Source organism: Mya arenaria, chromosome 2 (assembly GCF_026914265.1).
Source record: "Mya arenaria isolate MELC-2E11 chromosome 2, ASM2691426v1".
Lineage (NCBI taxonomy): Eukaryota > Metazoa > Mollusca > Bivalvia > Myida > Myidae > Mya > Mya arenaria.
Window position 1 is genome coordinate 55,223,240 of NC_069123.1, and position 15,827 is coordinate 55,239,066.

Here is a 15,827-nt window from a genome sequence, read left to right on the forward strand (position 1 = left end):
TTTTTCATACGGCAGTTCAATGTTAATGCTTAAAAGCTGTTAAGGCTTAAGTTACTGAAATCAATCCCAATGTTTGACCATTACAAAGAATGAAATACTTGATAGCCTTACATGTACCTCTGAAATGTTAATATCTGGAAAAGTCCCATACCATAGTACAATACTATAACTTGGACAAATACTATAAGTAACAAGACACTGGGATACCTAGTATTTCTAAACTGCCATCCAGACTCTTTTTTTAATGATGTTTAGCTTGGATTTTCATTCAATAAAAGAAGGCTGGACAGGACTTTAGAATGACTTCTGCGATACCTTGCTTCATTTTTTTTAAATTCCTTCATTAGTTTTATATTTAGATTTTATATGGTCAAATATTATAATCTTAGTTTTTAAAATATAAAATGTAAGTCAGTAATGCTGCAGACTAGCTATGAAATTGTTTACAAAAGTATGATTGTTAATGAGTACAACTGGAGTCTATTATTTTCACTAAGTGTTGACTGCAGCAACTCTACTATATGTGCAATGTTCATGTAAGTTGTACAGTAAACAGTTTGTCCTTTTTGACAAATATGTATATTAAACCTGGAAGCTACGAGTTCCTAGTTCAAGCTATGAAATGTTTTTGAATGTGCTCAAATTCAATTAGTGTCGCGCTTGGTTGTAAAGGGAAGTAACTGTGCAAATCAAGGTTATATGATACTATTATTAAACATCTATTATTTTTTGCCGAGGACATTGTTACTCCATTTGACGGAAAGAAAATCTAATATTGTCTCAAACAGTTATTGTATCTTTCGGCTGTTTCTTACCATCTTTCAGGGCGGTGTATTTGCTGTTGTACTCTCCACACAGCACGGTACATTCGGCGGGTGCGATCTTGTTCTTGGGAAGCACGCCAGGGTTCCAACCATATGCTGGACCCCTACGGGGAAGCAGGTAACATCCCAGGTAGGCTGGGGAACAAGAAAGATATATTTTATAAAAATAAAGAAAAGCCTTATTAATTCATACGTGTGTATGAATTTAAATGCATTAACAATTATACTTGGAAAACTCGATACTCGTCATTTTGTACGACGTATATGTGATACAAGACTCCACTGCTTGATGGGTTTTTAAAGCTGCACTCTCACAGATTGAACGTTTTGACAACTTTTTTTATTTTATTTTTTTTCTTTGAACGTGCCATTTTTTATGGAAAATCCATGGAAATCAGTTATTTAAGATTGCTGACAAAAAAAATCGCAGATTTTCAAAAAAAGTCCAAAAATGGTTGTTTTATGCATTTTTCTTAAAGCCATAAAACATTAATTTTCTAACGGAAGTATGAAAATCTACGATCTAATCTTTTGTCAGCGATCTTTTATCATTGGTTTGCAGATATTTACGCAAAAAAATGCTCTTTCTAAGACAAAAAAATAAAAAAAAGTTGTAAAAATGGTAAATCTGTGAGCTTTAACATCACAACTATACACTGGTATACCAACACACGCATTTTAATCTTGAACATATTAATATTTATCAACAAAGCTTAATAGAAGTTTGCGTATTGAAAGTATAAATTGTTCAAAGAGGTATAAAATGAAGATTTCTCTGACATCGTAAATTGTTCACAATGACCTTATGCACGTGTTCACAAGTCTAAACTATACAACATAAACATGACTTTAAATTTTCGGCAATATCTTTACAACTGAATTTTAATTTCCAGTCAGAGTGAGAGAAAAGCGAAAACTTGCAGTCTATGGATTGATGAAGTAACACACATATTGTGGATACATTCAGTTGTTATTTACCTAGTATGTATTTAATCTAACATAACCATTGCGTTCCTCTCTGTTTGTAGTCTGGATAGTAGGGAATTCTTAAGGCTACTTTTATTATAAAAATGGCATTGCAGTGTACAATAGGTAAAACCATACATCGCTATAGAAACGTCGGCGTCATTTCCTAAGAACGGTCGATGCGATCAAAAGTAACCCAAAGAACGGCTTTGTCAACTTGATTGATTTCAGTCCTAATGACAGCCCGTATGGTGATAAAAACAGCTTCAGTGTTGACTTTTAGCTTATTGTAGCGAGACCTGGTTCCCTGGTCCGACATTTCCGGCTTTAATGGAATTGAATGGAGTCTGGAACGGTATTGTTCTCACCCGGGTATCAAATGAAATCCGCATCGATCATCGAATTATTTTCGCATTATTGGAATTCTGCAGCTAGCATTAAACCGGGTTTATATTAATTCTGAGGTATGGGGCAATATAAATAAAATAACAAGTAACTACGAAAGACATTGCCGGCGTTACGTGCTATACTTTTAATATCGTTTTCCTGAGTGCCTATTGCTCAGAACTGTGTTAAAGTTAACAATATTTTTAACTTTCAATTCTTAACTGCTCTGAAAGTTTAATGGATACATTAGTTATCTGCTGTATTTCTAAAAAAAAAAGATTGACAACTGATTAGCTGTATATCATGTCTATTCATGAAAACACCATCAAACAGGTCACGTTTAGAATTTAACAACAATGTCGTTAGTCACATTGTTAACTGTAACACGGTTGTGAACAATCGGCACTCAGGAAAACGATGTTAGCAATCATCAACTTTAACTAAACAGTCGTCCCCGTCGCATTTTAAACCAAAACTGCGTTGCGAAATCAAATTTAAGAATCCTAGTATATGTATTTATACTATTTATAGAAACACACGCTATGGCTATTTACTTGACAACAACAACAAAAGAAAGAAGAATTCTATTGGTTCGATGGACATCCCTACTCCATGCGCTCAAACTCGTATCACGCCGAACATGTATGGTCTCTGTACATGAACTGACTCCAACAAAACAATGCAAACTACAGGGCCAAGCCCAGCCGCCTAACATCAACCGTGATCATGTTTAACGGCTCCAGGATCAAGGCACAGCCATGTTTTGGCCTTGGCCACTGTGTTGTGTTATAGCGTTGTGTCTCTTGTATGGAGTTTATTTGGCCTTGGTATCAGTGTTGTCTTGTTACGTTGACGGCCGGGCGCGTAGCTGCCTATACGCCAGTACGCGGCTGAATCCACAGGATTCTGACAAAATAAATCAGCCAAAGTTCCAATGCACTTTGTTTTTTAAAGCTTCCGAGGGAACATGCCCCCGGACCTCCCCCCCCCCCCTCGCACAATTATGAATCTACATGTATAGATGGCTAGCTACGCCCCTTTAAACTCCAAACAAGAGACACGACGCTATAAGACACCGTGCAATTAACATACATCAATATATCGTTATAGGTAAATGTAGGGGTATCCGACTTTGCGCGTGGTTCTTTTATGGTACAATTTCTGTCTCAATGACTTTAAATCCATTTGAGTCTAAATCTAACCTACACACCCTTTCAACAACTCTCAACCTTTAGTTTGCACGTTTCATCATATTTGTAGTGCACAAAAGGACTCCGAGTTTCACGTTTGCACTTTAGTGTCGAAACTTAGCGCCAAGGTCTACATAAATTGGTTCCTTGTAATTTTATTAACTTTCTAAATAAAAAAAAGAAAGGAAAACACACTATAAAATCGAAAAAGAAATATGTTCATACGTTTTAAAAGATGGGGGGTAGCCACGTTGGCTCAACAAAGAACGGAATCTCTTAAAACAATGACCATGACCTGGATATAATTAAGGCTTAGGCTATTTAAGGATTTCTGATTTCAGACATGAATTTAGATGCATTTTTATACAGGGAAAGTCAGTCCGTTGGCAATGCTTTAGGCTAGGTGGGCTTAGTTTTACAATCAGACCAATTCATAAAGGAGGAGCCATTTGAACGGTGGAACGTTTGTACAGATGACGAACCCTTATAGATGTACTGACCACCTTATGTTCTGGAGAGCAAAAAAGGCTGAAACTTAACCTTGTCGGGCCACTTTTATCACCATTTATAGCACACTTTCCGATAGGTAATATTAAGACCAAAGTCATCATGTTCCAAACAAATGTGTACTGTTGCAATTGATCATAAAACACTGAAAACAACAGTTTCAATTTACCTAAGTCACTTTAACATAGTCGTTATAACAATGTTTTAGCATGCCTGCAATCGGATCCCATGGGTTATTTTCCATCGAAAACAACCTCGGATCATATGGACGGTTTACAATGTCAGAATTCTTTACATTTAACTACGCTGCAAGTAGATCGCGTAGTAATTTCAATATAGCAGTAAAACTTAATGACTTTACTCTTGGGAATCTTAATTATTAATGCAATAAACACTTCGCTGGCAATTTAAACTAAGTAATACAAAATAGACGTTAAAATACTACAATAAATCATTGCTATTCTTTAGAATGTTACAATCTACTTCTACTTTTTAAATCGGTACCGGCAAATATCCAAGGTCGTTTTTGATGGAAAATGGCCGAGGTGTTCCGAGTGGAATGCTCGCTTATAAGACGACGACGTTGCTAGGGTATCACACAAAGATCTATTGTATCTCACTATTTTTCGTTAAGTCTTCCAATGGCTTGATTTCACAGCGAGTTGCTGTTACTTCTGTCTTATGTCACTTACGGCATTTAAACACAATTCTAGTCGTGATGGCGTCACGGCGGAGTCAAGCCATAATGCAGCCAATTGGCGCGGGCAGACCTTGATAAACTCAAATACACAAACAAACTACGGTACTGATTTGTAAGTAAGCTGAATAAATAGCTTAAAATATATTCCTGGAAACTTAAACGGTAGCATATTTTATTTCAATTTTTTTAATTGCCATTACTTAGAACCATATTTTGTATCCTAAGCCATTCATACACCGACCACATTAGTTGTCCGGTTAGCGCAGTGGTTAGCGCACTCGCTTCTCACCAAGGCGACCCGGGTTCGATTCCCGGCTTGGGCGCATGTGAGTTTTGGTCACCAAGCCGGACAAGTGGGTTTTCTCCGGATGCTCCGGTCGACCACACTCTTGCGCAACATCGTGCCAACGAGAGTGACATAGTATAACCTGTCATAATCGTTGTAAAATATATAATGTTTAAAGCCGTTCATACACACATACTTGTACCACGTCTATTCACAAAATGACAAACACAATACCAAACATACACTCTTACTTGGATTGACTGCAATGACGAAATAATCATGAAACAGTAAGTAAGAATAAACGATTAACTAATTTTGCAAACTTGAACAGAAAATACACGGATGATTGGTGGCGTTGTTTTAATTAATATTTCATAAGGAATACAATAATCATGCTATTTTAACTAAAAGTTAAGTGTTTTAAAAGTGAGTGTTTTAAAACTGAATATAACGTGTCATTATTTAATTCATACATCAAATAGAATGAACTGGAAATTAATAATTGAGCATAGCATTAACAGACACAATTTACATGCTCATGCCAGTTATAAAGCTGGATAAACAGATTAGCTTTTGTATGAAATACTCATGATATAATGATTAAATACATGCATTCTGATTGGTCTAGGATAATCTAAAAAACATACCACATTCCGATACGAAGACGCAACTTGTTATAATCTGAAACAAAAAGTCTCTCGAGTTTACTTTGTTACTTTTCGGGTCTCTTTTTTGTTCAAAGTGAAATTAAATACCAGTCTTCTAGAGTACAGTACAGTACAGTAGAGTTCATTACCTGAAAATTAATAATCAAACAGTTTGTATAGTATTTACTATATTTACGTACTTCTTGAAACGAAATATAACTTACAACGACAAAGATCTGTATCATTTCAGTTTTAACGGCCATTATCCATATCACTTCACGGGCCGCTTTCTTCTTTAAAACTCGGCGCAATATTGTCCAGAAACATAAGTTGACTGAACACCTTACGTCATAGTTTCTATCCAATCAAAACACGTCTTTAATCTTTATAAGAATTCAACTGCGTCGCCGTCGACTTGGTTCCGATCCAGCTTCATCGACTTTTCTTCTTCAAACATGTTCAGGCTTTCAACAACATTTTCATTTTCATTTCCACATCTAGGTCTCAAAATGTTTGTCTTGGCTTATTTTGTCAATACGGTCTTTTAAATTCTATAAACATTATAATACAAAGATCAATCATATTGTTGACGGCAACATCGATCTGACTGCAATTAAAGCACCAAGGTGGAGCGCCATTCTGGGGGTATGTATTTGCTGGCAAATGCGGTCGATCATTGCTGGCACTCGCCAGCAGCTCATAATAAATACCCACATGGTTTGGGACGGTATTGTCAATAAAATGCTTTGAAGTATTGATTAACAACATTGCACAACTTCGAGTTTTGATCTTGCAATAATTGCTTCGATTTCATCTCATTTTATAGATCAGTATGACAATTGAAATAACATGACTTCTACTCCTATATGGTGGTCTTTTCCATTAGTAAGAAATCTTTCTCAGATCATATTTTTCATAGATACAAAGAATCCGATCTCAGTTTCCCCACACCACAGTTACATATTTCATAATTGTTTCCTGTGAAATATTTCATTAAAGCCGGTCCTTAATGTGTTATTGAATAAACCTTTTCCGTATTTCAATATTAATGTGCAATTTTACAAAAAAAGTGTATGGTTATATTTGAATCGGAAGTTGTACGCTAATAAGTTCATTTACAACGAAGCTGCTCCTACAACACACTGGCGTAGCAAAATTAAAGTGGTTCGTTAACTAACGTCTCTGATTCGTACAGAATGTATTTAAGCAGTTGTTTACAAAATGAATCAGTGACATTTCTGTGCCTCATGAACTAATTTTATGCTACTGTAATTTACGGGAATGTTAACGTTATAATTTTATCACAGATCGACCTACGAAACCTCATATTTTTACACAAACTGTGCTCTCTAAATGCATCACTACTTGTGAAGAAGGTGTTCGACTATAAGCTACAATTATGCTGTACTCTTGTTGTCCTGTTACACAATCAGACTTTGTAAATAAAATTTACTTGACTTGACTTGAATAGCAGCCAACTTGGTTTAAACATATTTTATTGAGCAAAAATTATCAACATTTTAATACAAATACACAATCAAATTTCAGGATTGGAACGGTAGAAATAAACTAATAGAGTTCCTTTCCCTGTTATGATAAATTACAATTAGCATTTGAAGCGGATACTAGTGATGGAGTTATAATCATATTAATATACAAGCTCATATTAAATAATGTTTAAAATTTAGGCAATTGAATGATAGACGTTAAATGCAAAAACAATTATTGTAGAAAAATACAACAACTTTATTCTAAATTAATCAACTGTATTGAGGTAGAAAAAATAAAGTATGAGAAAGAACGAAGAAGAAAACAATGAGAGGCAAAGTAAAAGATGTGTGAGTGTTGGTGGTTTGAGTCGATCACTGGCTTTCAAATCTTTTTGACAAATAAATAAAACGATGAACTGCATCAAACAGAGTATTATTTTGCTCTTCAGTCAGTGTGTCATCACCATATAGTAAGCAACGGAGGGTAACTTCAGTTAGAGATTGAACAGTATTAAACATATTTTGCCTTTGTTCAGTAAAGAGAGGACAAATAAAGAGATAGTGGTATGTAGTCTCCTGTCTTCCACACATGCAAAATGGTGAGGGAACAATATTTTTAACATAGAGATGGTGATTCAGGGAACTACAAATGTTGCGTAGGCGAGTGTGCAAGACCTGAAGCCGGCGTTTCCCGTAATAAAATATTCTAAGTGTTTTGGGCTTATCAGAATAGAGGTATGATTTAAAACCAACGATATTATTTATAGCCTTTGCGTCAACTGGAAGAGAATTCCATGGAGATATTGTAGAAGGAAGGAATGAATTCATAAACAAAGATGTGCGGGCTCGGAAACTAGATATATTGGATGAATTTCTAAGTGTTCTTGATGAAGCTTGTCCTGCTGTCTGGGGAACCAAAACCGACAAGTAATCTGGCGTAAAACCATTTTTCATTTTAAAGAAGAGAAGAAGTTTGTGTTTCTCGCGTCTGGTACCTTAAGTTTCCCAACCAGATTCAATTTGTAGTAAATGCAGAGTAACAAGTCTAGTACAACCAGTAACTATACCTGCACATTCGTTTTGTATTTTATCCAGTTCGTCTTTTTCGTATTGTGTACAATTATCCCAGATAGCATCTGCATACTCCAAGATAGGCCTAATAAAGGAAAGAAAAATTACCCCCAGAGACCGCCTATCAAGTAGATAACGAAGACGTTTCATTATATTAACTCTGGACCAGGCTTTATCTTTGATGTAGTTAATATGAGCGTGCCAACTGCAATCATCAGAGAGAAAAATGCCAAGGTGTTTGTGAGATTCAACAGAAGGAATAGCTATGTCGAACATATTCACTGGTGGGTGAATGGGTTTATTTCTTTTACGAGATATGACCATTGATTCTGATTTTGATGGATTGAACTTAACGAGCCATTTGTCGGCCATGGAGATATTTTGTTAATATCATTCTGTAGTTTTAAGGCTGTAGACTGAGGGGAGTCGACAATAACAAAGAGACTCGTATCATCCGCAAAAAGGTTTATATTTGAATCAACCTCCTTAACAATATCATTGATGTATACGAGGAACAAAAGAGGACCTAGAATTGATCCCTGTGGGACTCCAGCTTTAATCTCAGATAATGAGGAAGAAGCTCCTGGAATTACAACGCATTGAGACCTATTTCCTAAGTAATTGGAAAACCAAGACAGTATACGACCAGAAAGTTCTGCTTGTTCAAGTTTGTACAATAGACCACGATGCCAAACCTTGTCAAAGGCTTTACTTATATCGAAAAAGACAACTCTTATTTCAAGTCCATCGTCGAGAGCTTGACAAAATGTATTATAGAGATAAGTTAACTGGTTAACAGTACAGTCACCGGGCATAAAACCTGATTGGAAACTGGTAAAGAAGTGTGAGTCACGAAGAAAATTAAATACATGTTTAAATACAATTCTTTCAAAGACCTTTTCCATTGTATTAAGAAGAGAGATTGGGCGATAGTTAGAGGGGTTTGAAGGATCACCTTTTTTGAAGACGGCGCAGACATTTGAACATTTCCATTCTAATGGCATAACCGAAGAAATAAGCGAAACATTAAACAATTCACATAAAGGTTGGCTAAGTTGGACAGATGTTTCACGTAGGATACGATTAGTAATGCCATCTGGGCCCTATGCTTTACCTGTCTTGAGACAATTAATTGCATCCTCAACCTCAGATGGTAAAATGATTAACGATTCTAGTTTTCCTTGTTCAGCTCTAATTTCATGTTGGGGAACAGCTTAACTAGAGTCGTCAACGTATGTTTGGCGGACAAAAAAGTCATTGAGAATATCCGCCTTATGTTGTTCATCCGTAACAAGTTCACCATCAAGTGGATTGACTAGTGATGGAATGCCCCTTGATGTTGTTGGAGTGATAAATGATTTTAAAGTTTTCCACCAGTCCTTTGAACTGAGCTCACTGGATTTGAGATTCGAAGCAAGTTTATCAAAATAAAGTGATTTAGAACTACGGCCGAGAGCAACTACTTCGTTTCGCAAGCTGCGGAACCTTGTCCAATGTGTCGGATTATTTGAGCGTTTAGCTTTTCTAAAGGCACGTTTTCGTTGCCGGATTTTTAATTTAATGCTAGCGTTCATCCAAGGAGGTTCATTTGGATAAATAATTACTACATTGCTTGGAATACAACTGCCGGCAATATCAGTAATAGTTCGTGTTAGATTAGAGGTAAACAGATCTATATTAGCATTTCTAACAGTTGTCCAATCAGTATCCGAAAGCTTCTGTCGTAATTGTACATAATTGCCAATATCATATTTCCATACTTTACGACGAGAGAACTTCTGTACTGATTTTTGGTATCTAAAAATTCCAAATTCAGGGCAATGAAATCGAAAGTTTTGCTCGAGAAAAGGCTCACCAACACCACTATGGACAAGAGAGTTTGAGCTAGAGACGAATAAGAGGTCAATAATTGAGGACGAATGCTCAGTAAAATGTGTTGTTTCTGAGATACATTGCTCAAAGCCAAACTGCTGTGACAGAGAATGAATCTTACGGCCTGAATTATTAACTTGATTGTTAAAATGAAGACACTCGATATCATTTAATTCTAAATCGTTTCTTCTTTTAAAATTGATACCTTCTTTGATATAAGCGGCAACACCACCATACGAATCACCGCAACGATCTCGTCGGGCCGGCCGCGAAAATCCAGGAATAAGAATTTGGTCGTCTAATACTGAAGAAGCTAACCACGTTTCCGAAAAGGTAAGAATATCAAAGGAGGCTAGCTCAGTTGTAAGTAAATCCAATTTCGGTAAAAGACTTTGAATATTGTAGTGTATAAGGGACAGGTAGTTTGGACTACACAAGAAATTCGAAATATTAAGAAAACTATCACCATTCAAACTGACAGTGGATGAATTGTGACTTGAACTAGGACCAGGATTTGGGTGAATATCTCCGGACAATAAAATAATAGTGTACAACCAAGCTAGTATAACCGTGGAAAATAAAACTTCCGTTATTTTTTTCGCAAAACAAGCATTATTACGATACGTTTCACTTGGAAATAAGAGCGGGCTCCATCGGACATAGACAAGTGAATGTTGTTCGAACGAACAATATTTAACTTGACTGAGTAGATGCTATGACTATTTTGAACTATAACTAATGCGAAAAATATTGTCAAAAATAATGGGAATTGAACATATCGACATCATGACAATTATTGATGGTATATTACGAGCAGTCAAGATATGCGCAAAAGTAAAAACAAATACATTTCTATGGTTGTCATGCCTCTCAGAACTATACTGTAAATATTCAGCTGGGCAAAAAAAAAACATGATTCGACTCTAACCACCAAATAACACAGAAACTGTATAGAGAGAGAAGAGGGAGAAGAGAGAGAAAAGAAAACAGTAATAAATGCAATTCACAAGTAAGCATTGGGGAAGCGTTCTTACAGGCCGATGATTAAAAAAATTATCTGTTTTAAATGAGATCGAAAATATTATTATAATAGCTGTACAATTGACCAGTAAAGTGGTTATTCAACTAGAAGAAAAACAACAACAGGAAAACATATTTGATGCAAAAAAAAGAGAAAAGTGTTTAACACCTACAGCCGAATGAACTGATTGCTGTAATAGTAATTCATATTTTCATCGAAGAGTTTAAACTGTGTTCTTAAGGAATTGAACATTAATTTACACTAAATGGTAATCAATCGTATGTACAAGTTGATAGCATAAATATAAACATGTCAGTTTGTACATAGACACAAAGGATACCTAAACACTTTAAGTCATAATCTATTTAACATATTTTCTTGAAAGATCCTCAATTTACTTAAAATTGAAATAGATGTTGTTCAAACGAGATATATAAGAAAAATCAAGTAATCATCAATAGTACAGAACAGTACATATACACACTATGAAGATGCCGTAACTATTACGAGTATCCATGAAGTATCGCATAGGTTTCTATCTATATGACAAAACAGGTAGTATGCTATGTATGAGGACAAATGAATTGAGATATTTTTATAAATGTTTACATTAAAGCATAAACATGAATATTGTATACAACTTGACAGACACTAGCACACTCACATGTATATACATACTTACACATAGTTACGCAACACAACACGCAGTACCACTAATGATAAATAACCTATAGTCAGATAACCTTAAGTTTAAAAGGACTTTAACAATTTTTAATGAAAAGGTTTTACACAAGTTTGAATGTGAATAATGAGTGATTAAACATCGCGTTTTAAGTGAAAATAAATAAATGATAATTTAAAAAAAAATAAAAAAAAACAAACCCAATGTTAGCATAGATACTATCTTAAAGATTAACAAAACCGATACAACATGCTATACTAAATCGACAGGTATGAATTAAGGCACAGGTAAATAGTATATGCACAATAAATTCATCAAAGCGAGACAGACATACTCGTACACCACAATGAAAAGGATTAAAGAGTATCGATGTAAGTGGTCATTTTACTGAGATACACTGGTCACCAATAAAAGCGTCACACTTAGTACAGAAGCTTATTGAGGTCGTCTTCTGTACTCACACGGTGAACAAAACTGCTTCCAGGCATTTTGATTAAGATTGTTCCATCGTGAGTCCAAGTACTGAGTATACGTTTGGATTTGACTTGTTGCCTAGCCAGGAAAAGAAGTCGCGAGCGCTCCCTCGTTAGATCTTCGTTGACGAAGATGTTCTTGTAGCCCTTGTCCTTTGCAAGTGCACTAGATTTGTATAAGCGTTCTCGAGCTCTGTAAACTTGACCATAATATCGCGCGGACCCTTGTTCTGTTTGCCTGTGCGATGTGATCGGTCGATGTCGCATTTATCCATTGAGACACCAAGTTTAGCACAAAAGGTGAGGACATAATCATCAGTGTCCTCTTTGTTAGACTCGGAAGCGGTGTTTCCTACTGGACATAATCATCAGTGCCCTCTTTGTTAGACTCGGAAGCGGTGTTTCCTACTGGACATAATCATCAGTGTCCTCTTTGTTAGACTCGGAAGCGGTGTCTCCTACTGGACATAATCATCAGTGTCCTCTTTGTTAGACTCGGAAGCGGTGTTTCCTACTGGACATAATCATCAGTGTCCTCTTTGTTAGACTCGGAAGCGGTGTTTCCTACTGGACATAATCATCAGTGTCCTCTTTGTTAGACTCGGAAGCGGTGTTTCCTACTGGACATAATCATCAGTGTCCTCTTTGTTAGACTAGGAAGCGGTGTTTCCTACTGGACATAATCATCAGTGTCCTCTTTGTTAGACTCGGAAGCGGTGTTTCCTACTGGTGTTTGGTTAACTACAGGGACTCCAGATATGCGGAGGATGTTGCGTCTTGAGTACTGCTGAGCAGCATCTGCTTGATTTTCAAGTAGTTGAACCCTTTGGCGTAATTTGTTGTTTTCATTTTCGAGAGATTTGATCTTCTCGCCAAATTTGGAGGCAAATGCATCAGCAAGACTAGATGCGAGCTGTTTAAATTGATCATCTGAGAGCACAGGGTTTACTGGATGTTGGCTGCGCAGAAGTGAAGCTAAGGATTCAATATTGTTATCTGACAACTCAACTCGCACGCTGTCATCCCCACCAACGGAAACATCACTACCAAGTCTGTTTCTTTTTAGATCAGCAAGTTCTTCTGGAGAAGACACGGGTCGTTTTTTGGTTTGGTTGACTGGCGTATCAATTGGCTCATTTGTTTCGATATTATTTTCTGACATTATGATTGAGTAGGGTAACCTTTTTCCAGTAGTATAGATTTGAAAACAAGCGGCGTGGATTTTCAGGGATAATTAGTTTATAATAAACTAATATATAACATTTTCGAAAGTTCACAAATTCAGAAAATTCAGTTTAACTATTCATACTTCTAAATTCGGCCCATCCGACGTTGAGTACCTAGCACACCGCAAAGTAATTCTCGAATTAACTGAGAGCAGATTTAAACAGCCTAAACCGCCATGACACCGGATCAAAACCAGCAGCCAACTTGACTTTAGAATTTTCAATATCCTTAGCGAATATGGTTTAGAACAGTACATACTAGCCTACAGATACACAACAAGACTTCCAACAAAACTGGCTTCGAAGCGGTCAATCAGAATAGCTATCACGAGCTTCTACAACGATATATGGAAATCCTGAGTCGCCGGCGACCCGGAGTTTCAACATGTTAGCAGTTTCCATACTCGCGTCTACCCGTCCTTAATATGGTCAACTGCGAAATCTCGAGAAGATATGCGTCATGCGATACCTACCATCCGCTTCCTCACAGATACAAGATCTCCCCAGGCCGGGATATGTACTAACTGTCTTGCGTGGTCAGCTGACGTCGACGTGCATCGTGTTTCTTTGTGCCCAAGACTTTCCGCCGGGAGACAAGTGTTAATGAACAGACTCGAGACCCCATGTGTTGGTGCAGAATTCATTTACTACTGTACTAGCGCGATTCGTTATGAACATGCTGTACCGAGTGACTATACATACACACGCATCCGCGCAGTCTGTAGATATTTTCACACTGCAAACAGACTTAGACGTACACTCACAAAGGACACCTCACTGCTGATTATTTTATTCGCATAAGAAATTATCATGTTCGTCTTTCGATGTTTCTTGCTTTTCATGAGTACTATCTTTTAAACTTATACGACAGCTCGTATATTAATGTAACACTTAGTTGTTCTAGTGTTTAGGGTGGTTGTGGTAGTGTTACGAGGAGGGGCAACTGCGTTTTTTCATGTGAGAGGGGTGGTTGGGATGTTATGGGGAGGGACATCTCAAACCCCTCCTTATTTCTCTGAGAAAGGTGTCCCAAGGCCAACCTACTGTTTATAGATATATTTCTTATTGTATGCAAACATAAAACTATTTATGGCGTTGTACAATTATTAAGTTGTATATCAGTACGTCCGTGACACGGGATTTAGACAATATCTCAGAAATTGGCGATACGCTCAATGTATCTTAGGAGCCAATCACCTCTCCTTTCCGCTTCATGTGACGCTGCAGGCTAATCAGAAGGCGTCAGCCATTTTTTGTTCTTTCTGGCGTATGCAAAGCGCTCGCCAATGTCTGCAAATTATTATTATTATTACTATCACCACATCTACACCTCCGCCACTTTTCATTATTTGCGCTTTTGTAACTCCCAAGGTCCACCCTATTTCTTTTCGCTGTTTCTTTCACTTAAAGACTTCGTAGCTAAGGAAATACCGTTTGTTTTTTGTTTATGTTTTTTTCTGTGTACCGTTTTGTAGTTTCCTTTTTCTTTATAACTGTTGTACCGAATGTGTACTACTTCTTTTGTTATTTTTTTTAGATTTTATGTTGTTTTTCGTAATTTTATGACGTTTTTTGGAATTTTTTTTAAATACCTTAGTAACTTATTAACATTTATGGCATTTCAATAAATGCCCGTTTTCATTCAACCGGTGTTTGTTTTCCTTCAATCAATACACATGTACTAAATATATCGTTTCGTGTATGTAGATATAACTTTGTTGAACTCGTCATGATGATCGAAGGAAATAAAGATTCATTCATTCAATATCATTGGAATTACAACAAAGACAATATCTTTGGTTTCGTACAATATCATTTCTAGCGCATCTACCGGTCTGATAACGAAGTGGATGCACAGTGAGTCGTAGTCCACGTTTGGTTACTAGGAATGTTCCTTTGATTTTGTGTTTTTAAACAACACACAAACTGTGTACCAACAGTAAATTAAGGAAACGGAGACCTTCGAAAATTAACCATATATTGTAATAATCCGTTCAGTAACTCATGCTTACGAAGGAACAATCCACATAAAACAGTAAATGGGCAGTAAATCCATTGGTATTAATATACGAGTGTAGGATATGTAAATAAATAAAAATGCTTAAAATATCTTTATCAAAATCTCCATATAAACTTCATAATAATCAACAATAGCAAACTGCCCAGGATTTCCTTAATCTTCACACATAGTTCGATAATCTTGTTTAAATAGCCACCAAACACAATACAGAGGACAGTGAAACATATGGCTAGCACGATAACCAGGCTGGGTAGAAGGTTGCCCAGTACACGTAAAGGGTTATATGTGGCTGTATTGCTTCTAGGAACTTTCTGCTGGCTTCTTTGAACATGTGCATTCGTCTTCTTTTGCACATAATGTCGAGTTGAGTTATGATTTAAAGCATTCCTTTTCTTGGTGTTTGAAACGTCGAGAGGTGCCATTATTTGTCGACGAATCATTCGAGTTGATCCTGACAACAAAAAG

At 36.5% G+C, this 15,827-nt stretch overlaps 1 protein-coding gene and 1 pseudogene across 1 annotated transcript in view; both read right to left on the reverse strand.

The window, feature by feature from the left end:
* Positions 1-948, reverse strand: part of LOC128212667 (uncharacterized) — a 53,440-nt gene extending 52,492 nt beyond the window's left edge. Inside the window, exon 1 of the mRNA XM_052918062.1 lies at positions 816-948. The gene's annotated coding sequence lies outside the window, so the exon portion shown is untranslated. The remainder of the gene's footprint in view (positions 1-815) is intronic.
* A 10,958-nt stretch (positions 949-11,906) lies between these two features.
* LOC128215941 (uncharacterized) lies at positions 11,907-13,278 on the reverse strand (annotated as a pseudogene).
* Positions 13,279-15,827: the final 2,549 nt, after the last annotated feature.